We start from the raw sequence: 9,053 nt of genomic DNA, 5'->3' as shown, positions 1-9,053 counted from the left end.
GATTTTGATGTATCTTAATCAAGGATGTATGTAGTATGAATCTGCATTTTGATTGGGAGAAGCGTAAGAATACTGAGCAGTAGGAATTTTATTTATCCTTACAGATTCTGGAATTTTACTTCACAGAAATATGGGACAATTTGCAATGTAGCCAAAGTTTACTGTTTGCACTGAACTATTGGTTAAAAAAGGTATTGGGATTCATGAAAGTCACATCACCTTGGTCTCCTCTAGGTGGCTTGTTTTAAAAAATGTCTGGGCCTGGCAGGTTTCACTGGGTGCCGACTGACCTCTGGCCTAAATACCGCAGCTACCCACTGCACCAGAATGGGCTATTTTGCATGTATTTCCTTTTTGGGACATTTCCTTTCATAGGTGATAGAACAGCCATAAAAAGGGGGTACTATTGTTATCAGGAGATGTGTAAGAACACTGTAAGACATTTATAACTCACTGCATATTACACTATTGTCGCTTGTTTCACTTTTGTTTTTCTAAAACTTAAACCGCAGTGCAGGCTGAGTAATACAGCAAAAGAAAGAAAAATCAAACACAGTTTGCCCTTTCTGCAGGTTCACCCCCAAACATTTTACATTCTTCCTCCCCTTTCTGCTGAATTCATTTTTGTTGGCTTAAGGATTCTATGCACTTTACCACTGCTAATCAGTGCTAAAGTGCATAGGCTCTGTACTCTAAGCATGCTAACACTTGCTTATCCACAATTGGCATAGTTAATTTACTTATAAGTCTCTAGTAATTGCAATACATGTCCCCAGGGGCCTCTAAATTAAAAGGTACTAGTGGACATGCAGCCCTGATTGTGCCACCCACTCAAGTAGCCCTTTAAACATCTCAGGCCTAATATTACAGATTCTGTGTGGGTACTTTAAACTGCCATGTCGACCTGGCAAGTTAACTCTCTTTCTCAGCCCAAACCTTCCTTTTCAATACATACAAAGGTCACTCTATGAGTAGGCCCTGAAAAGCACCAAGGGCAGGATGCAGTGTATTTAAACAGTTGGACATGAACTTTTAAGTTTAACCTGTCCAATTCCATCTTGCCTCTAGGTTAACATTGGGATTACCTTATTCCATTTTAGAAGAGTAATTTCCAATTGGAACAATATCGAAATGTCGAGTTTGGAGTCTCTGAACTCACAATTTAAAACCACAACTTATGGTGAGGTCAGATTTTAACTTATAAGTCTGAAAATGCCTATCTTTGAATTTTTTTTTTTGCTTTAACCATGCTGTGCCTCTCCCTGTCTCTGAATACGTGTCTGGGGTGGGTGACAGCTGGGCTTTGTGTATTCCCTCTAGACAGTCATACACAAAGGGAGCTGATGCGTGTAATCCACATACTGATGGCCCATCACCAGCTGGTGAGACTTCCTCAGCTAAATGGGAGGGAGGAGCTGATACATTCACCTTAATAGGGATGTGCCTGACCCCACACAAAGAGCTGCAGACATCCCAGTAGTGAGTATGGAGCCAGGGCAGGAAGGGCAGGACCCTTGTGTATTTAAAAAGGCCTCTCTTTGAAGTCTCCCCCACGTCAAAGGCCCAACTGTGTATAAGTACTGGACCCCTGACTCCACCAACTGAGCACATTCTGGACCTAAGGACACTGCCAGGAAGAAGGACTGCTGTGCTGTGGAAAGGACTGACACTCCGATGGATTTGCTGGGCTCCTGCTCTGCTTTACCTGCCCTGCTGCCTGCAGAAACCTTGCCTGGTGGTGAGAAGGACTGGAACTGAATTTCAACTTCCCCAGAACCAAATGACTCAAGGGGCTTGCCGGCTTGCCTGCTTGCCTCCTGTCCTGCAGTCTCAGGGACATTGAAGACTGCCTGCAATCTTTCAACCAACAACTGTGCTCCACCATGTGTGAATCCTACCCAGCAAAGTTGTCCAAATCCAGTCCTGGGCGATTTGAGATTGTATTTTACTGTGCTGCTCTGCAAGAATCCATGCATCACCTGCTATGCGCGGGTCAAACCAATGCATTCCCTTTGAAGCTGGTGCAGTGCTGCTTTGAGGACTCCACAGCATCAATGGAGCGGATAGACAATGACGAATTGCCTTCATCACCTGGAGCTTGATGACACGGGACCTAACTGCGAGGCTCAGCGACGATGCAGCAACTTCATCGTAAGGGGCTCGATGACGATGTGGGACTTGACTTTGAAGCTCGACAACGACTCAACAACTTCATTGTGAGGGATTCAAATACGACAAGACTGTGTAATTCAGAACTGATGCAGCTGTTTCTCTGCATCGACACTTCTCCAAGAAGGTACTGTTTCAGTTGGCCTGCATGGCTTCTGTATCCGAGCTGTGCTCTGTCCTGGTCGGATTGAATTTTCAGATTTGACCCGGTCCAGCGCAGCCAGATGTCCCCAGTTAGTGTTTATGCTTTTAAACACTATATTTCAACTTAATCTTTAAATATTCAGGACTCCAGTTCAACTTATTGAATTTTGACTTGTTTTCTTCATTAAATTATGCTTGATTTTTTAAAATCTGGTGTGGATTATATTAGTGTGATTTTTTTTCACTGTTTTACTGTAATAAGTGTTGCAAAGTAATTTACACATTGCCTCCTAAGCTAAGCCTGACCGCTGTGTGCCAAGCTTCCAGAGGGTGAGTACAGGTTAATTTATGGTGTGTATTTGAATTTACCATCTAGAGTTTTGGTCCCTACTAGGAAAGGATGCATACCTTTGCCAGCTAGAGACCCAATTTCTAACATTAGTTTGATGAGCTACTGGTACTCTTACTCAGCTGCGGGGATATTAGGGCCAAACCTTTTGTAAAGATGAGGCGCAGACAGGAAATAGTAGATAAGGATTTATTGTAGATAAGAGAGCCGTCCAGCTTGGGGGAGAGAAGACAGCTGCAACTGCCACGAAAGGAATCCAGGGGTGGAATGCCTGTGCATGGAAACCTCACAGGTGACATCACAAGGTTCAGTAATAGAACCACAACAAGCAGAGGACAATGCAGATCACCACACACCTCCCCCCTTTTAAAAAAACAAACAAACCTGAAAGTAGAATGATAACAAAAAAAAACAAATTAGACAAAATCACGAAATCTGTTAGGTCTAACAATAGCTCTAGAACTTTTCCTTAAAGTATTCTCAACATTGACAATTTTAGGAGAAGGAGCAATTGCACGGGAAGGATCTTTGGCAACACGAGAAGTGCTCCACCAATTACCATTAGACAATTTGACAGCATTTTTGCGAACTTCCACAACCTGTTGAGAATCAAGAAATTTTGAAAAACCTTTTTTGACAGTGACAGGATTTTTAATTCTAACCCAATCACCTGAACGAATGCTGGGAGAGGACTTTTTGCATAATTGTTCATTATTGGACAGAGAACTTGAAGATTTTTTGTTAGCACATTGCCAAACCTCTTCTAAGTCACAGCCCCGGTGAGAACTTTTGGCCATCCAAAAAGGGAAAGCTCGAGAGCAGGCTTTCCTTCCTCTCATGAGTTCGAAGGGAGAGAAACCAGTAGTAACATGAGGGGAAATACGATAGGACCAAATGAGATCACTTACAGCTTGAAAAATACAACTATTAGACCTGAAAGCAGCTTGCACACATTCAACAATGACTCTATTGAATCTCTCGGTCTTGCCATTGCTCTGGGGATGGTACAAGGGAGTTCTGGTGTGCTTAATACAGCAATTTTTCAAGAAAACACCCATTTCCTTGGAAATAAACTGTACACCCTTGTCGGTGAGAATTTCTTCTGGACAACCCTCCCTCAAGAATATCTTACTCAAGCAATCAATGACACTTTTGGAGTTGGGAACATTGATGGGTTCAACTTCAACCCATCTAGAAAGGTGATCAACGAGAACCAAGAAATATTTGGAAGTGTTGGGAAGGACGTGGAATGGACCAAGAAAATCCAGACCAATTTTCTGCCAGGCTCTGATGGGAGGAGGAACAACAGAATTACTAACACCTTCCAAGACAAGGACCTTATCACTGGTGTTGCAACGTGAGCAAACTTTAATGGCTTCAACAATTTGACTATCCATTTTAGGCCACCAAAAGTTTGATCTGACATTTCTCTTGGTAATGGTGGCTCCTAGATGTCCAGAATGGGCATCGGCAATTATTTTCTCCCGATAGACAGAAGGGGGAATGAATTTGTTGCCTCTAACAACTTTACCATTTTCTAAAGAAAGCTCTGAATTAATTTTCCAATAAATTTGAAGTTCGGAAGAAAGAGATTTTTCTTTGGGCCAACCCTTTTGAATGAAAGAAGTTACATCTTTGAGAACAACATCGCTTTCAACAGCTTTGATCCAATCACTTTCAGCAAAAGAGATGGAATCTTCGGAAATGTTGGCTACAAAGCATTCTTCGATCTCAGTTTCCCAGTTTCAGTAAATCCTGCAGCTGCGACGGCTCTCAATGAGTACGGCAAGCGAAGTGACAGTTTGAAGAGGGTACTCACGTTGGTGTTGATCGAAGATAAAGGAAATGTTCTTATTGTCGCAGCGCTGAATGTCTTCACTTTCACTGCTCAGGACCATCCTCGTCGCCATTATAAAGATGAGGCGCAGACAGGAAATAGTAGATAAGGATTTATTGTAGATAAGAGAGCCGTCCAGCTTGGGGGAGAGAAGACAGCTGCAACTGCCACGAAAGGAATCCAGGGGTGGAATGCCTGTGCATGGAAACCTCACAGGTGACATCACAAGGTTCAGTAATAGAACCACAACAAGCAGAGGACAATGCAGATCACCACACCTTTTCAGCTTCCATGTGGGGTTCCGCAGGGTTGCTGCCTCAGCCGTATTTTGTTTAACTTTTATGTTGCCCCCTGGCAAAACTGGTGTGCTGCTTTGGGTTCCAGGTATAGTCCTACTCGGCTCACACCCAGATCATCGTGTTCATCTCTGATTACTGGAAAGGGGTGGCGGACAGATTTAAGTTCTGTATGGCAGAAGTCGGCATTTGGGTGAGGCAGGACAGTCTTAAAAAGAACATGGAGAAGACCGAGATTGTGGCTTTTGGAGCAGAAAACTTGATCTGGTCAAACTGTTGGAAGCTAGAAACTTGTGGTACTTTAGCAGTTCCATTGGCCGATGCAATAAATCTGGGGTGATTTTTGACAAGTTCTTGACGTTTAACAACCAAGTTAATAGAACAGTGAGCTCCTGCTTATGTATCATTAAGACTCTAAAGACAATTCTTTCCTTTCTCCTGAGGGAGCTAAGGGGATTGATGGTCAGTGCACTAACCACTTTTCGCTTGGACCACTGTAATGCCCTCTATTTAAATGCTAATCAGTATTCTATAAATAAGCTCCAGGTTATACAAAATGCTGTGGCTTGATTGGTCCTGGGTCAGCCAAAACACATCTTTGTTAGGACTCTTCGCTAGGTGCCAGTGAAGAAGTGGGTGACACTCTAAACCCTGTGCAAGGTTTGTAAGGCTCTGTATCAGCAGGACTCATGTTATCTTTGGACCACCTTCAACTAGTAAGCTCCTGGTAGAACTCTGAGAACAGCAAGATCGAGTAAGGTGATAGTTCCTAGGTGCAGTAAAGTTAACTGGAGAGAACATACTTTCTTGGTGGCTGCTGCCAGGTTGTGGAATTATCTCCCGAAAAATATTAGGAGCCTGAATTTGTACTTGATTTTCCCTAGGCAGGTGAAAACATGATATTTTTACTAAGTTGCCTTGAGAGCGTTTTGATGCCATTTGGTCTAATATGCTCGTATAAATCTAAATTACAAATCACAATAATAATATTTGTGTTTAGTTTGTAACTTTGGTTTTTAGCCTTCATCTACCTGATCAGTTTCATAGACATGCAGGGTGGCACAGACACTGATGTCAAGGCAAGAATCAGCTAAGCAATAGCTGCCTTCCTTGAGCTAAAGAAAATCTGGAGCTTCTGGACCTAATCCTGCAAACTAAGATCAGGACTTTTAACACCAAAGTAAAATTGGCAATGTAAAAATCACTCCTTCTGTATGGAGCTGAAACTTGGAGGACAACAGTCACCACCACCACTAACGTCCATATCTTCATCTACATCTGTCTGAGGAAAATCCTCCAAATCCACTGGATAAACACCATAAGTAACAACAAACTATATTAGCAGACTTTCCAACTCCATGCTCATGAAGAAATCATGAAAAGACCTGGAACTCTCAAGGGAAAAGGAAAAGAGGAAGGCCGAGAGACACCTAGTGCTGAGGCCTCCAGGTTGACTGCAAGGAGATGGGTTACACATGGTGTTATATTGAATGAAAAACCCTGGACAGAGATGGCTGGACAGTCCTGGTTGATATACCTTATACTCCAGGAGGGGTAGTGGGCATAAGTGAACAAGTTGCAATTTGTATTCGAAATTACATTTTTTAAATTGAATGAGAACTTATTAATTTAGTAGCAGGATACAGGGTTAGTAGGGCTTTAGGGTGGGAAGTTTAAAAAATATATAAAGTATTGAATGTATTGTTATACTTTAATAAACATATTGTTATGTTTTAATTGATAAATAATTATGAAAATTAAGTAATTGATTAACTTATTTTAATTATAAATAGTTTTTTTAACGTAGTGTTTGATCATTTTATTTACTTATATTGTGTTACCATTATATGTATTATTTGCTACAGTTTTAATTTTTGTAATAATTTTTTTCATCATATTTTTCTTTATGTTTCTTTTCATGTTAATTGTTTATCTGTATTCATTTGTTAGAGCAGTCAGGAGTGAAGTGTTTTAGTTTTAAATGTTGCTTTGTATTTTTTTTAACTGTAATATAAAATGGATATTTTTTTATTTGAGTTTTATTTGCTTTTTGTTTAGTGCAAAATGCATTATTTTAAATGAGTTATTGTTGGTCTATATTTACATCTTTTATTTAAAAAAATTAATTTAGGAAAGATAATAGTGAATGTGAAACCTCCACATACCAACACTTTCTGTACAGTTCGTAGATTGAAGTGAAAATGGTAAAGCTATATGACATCTCCAAAGTCAGGTTCTTTCCCTACTTAGGCTCACGCTGGAGTGGCTATAGTAAGTCTGACCTTCAAAACTCCAACATTCCTTAAGTTGCTAAAATTGTATTGGGAATAGTAAATTCGACCTTGCTAACCCATCATACTGAAAATTCCCACCGCCAAATTAGGATGGCGGTGGGAATCACAATGGTTCCGCAGTGGATGGAAACCCAGAACCAGGGCAACATTGTGGCGGTGCCATGCAGGCACTGCCATAGGGATTACGGTATCCCTTTCCGCCGGTCTTTTTGCAGAGTTTATCCTGCCGCAAAAAGACAGGATTTGAGGGGCCCATTACGGCCCCCCTCTGTGTGTGGGGGTTGCACTGGGGGCCTGCAGTTCCATGCATCAAGTGACAGGCACCACGTAGTGCCTGCCACATGGTGCAGGGAAATGTGGTGCATGCACCTTTGTCATTGAGGACAGTGCTCAAGCCAGCAGCACCACCTCCAATGATAAAGGCCAAGGATTCATCCGCCAGTATAGCGGGTGCATCCTAAGAGCCGTTGTGGGACCGTCCCATGTCTGGCGGGCGGTCCCAAACACCGCTATGGTGGCGAATGGACCAAGTCCGCCCACCATCATAATGAGCCCCTTAGATTGGAGTGAGAATAGTAAATCTGACCACTCCAAATTCCAACACTTTTTCTACTTTTACTTTCATAGGAGTGGGTTAGTTAGGGTTGATAATATGTAATTTTTACTTTTTTGCTTTAGATATTTTTGGAATATACTTTATATAATTTTTCTATAATTTCTATCTGTTTTGTTTGTTTCATGTTGCTAATATTGGTAATGAAATTCATTTTAATTCATTATTAAGGGTCTGATTACAATTTGGCAGTCCTACAGTGGCGACGGACCTCCACTGTCCGCTGCAGGATTGCCAAACCAATGGTGCGACTGACTGTGGGATCAGGAGTTAAATCCTGGTCTGGCGGGCGGTGTTGCAGCAGTCTGACTGCACCAGTCTGCAAGGCTCATAGGACAGCCTGTAAGGCAGACCACTGAAGTCAGACCGCCGACTACATCTTCCTGCACACTGAGGCATACATGCCACACCATGTAGGAAGTGGGCGTGCAAATACAGGGGGCACTACATGTGCCTCCCCATGCATCCACTGGCCCAAATCCAGCAGGGGGCCTCCATTGTTAAATATATTACATTATTTTTCCGATGTTTAAGTTAAAAAATAAATTTCTACCTACAGAACAAATTATTTTTAAGTTGCATTAATTATTATAAGTGTGATATAAAATTAATCATAATACATATATATATTTAAAAAATTTCAATTTTTTAACAAAATGTATTACTTTTCTAATTAAAAAAATTATTAAATAATCAATAAGTACTATTTTTAAATCATTTTTAAAATTTTTAATTTATATTTATTCATATGTTCAACTATTTTAAATAATTTAATTTGACATTATGTCTTATGGGTTTTAGTCCCTACCTCCATCATTTTCTACAGGTGAATGCTGCACTATGATCCTGGCTAACCGCGTATAGTCCGGGTTTTACTACAGTGGTTTAAATTTCCATAGTACCTTAAATTCGGTGTTCATGAATACTGAAAAGTAGTAAACTTACTAAAAAGTGTTACATTTGTGAATCATGCCCACAGTGAATTAGAAAAGTGGTTTCAAGACATACTTATGAATTAATGAAACATTTAGGCAATTAAAAGTTAAAAACAGGGTTTATTGAACACTTTAACACTTGAGGCTTGTCTGGGTATAGCCTATTTAGTATGTGTTTATTGTGACAACACAATACAATTAGGTCTGGAGGCTGAACTCCGCTCCGCTCGTGGAGTTTGTGGAGTTTTCCGCACTTCACAATGCACGGTGCCTGCGAAGTTAAAGAAAACTATGCTTTGCGAAGAGGAGTTTTTTCCTCATTCGTGTTCGTCAACGTCAAGTTAGTTGACGAGCGCAAGCGAGGAAAATCCACCTCCCAGCAAGATATTTCCTCGTTTGCGATCGTCAACGTAAAG

The sequence above is a fragment of the Lissotriton vulgaris genome, unplaced genomic scaffold, assembly GCF_964263255.1.
Source record: "Lissotriton vulgaris unplaced genomic scaffold, aLisVul1.2 SCAFFOLD_2313, whole genome shotgun sequence".
NCBI classification, from domain to species: domain Eukaryota; kingdom Metazoa; phylum Chordata; class Amphibia; order Caudata; family Salamandridae; genus Lissotriton; species Lissotriton vulgaris.
This window is presented reverse-complemented; position numbering follows the sequence as displayed.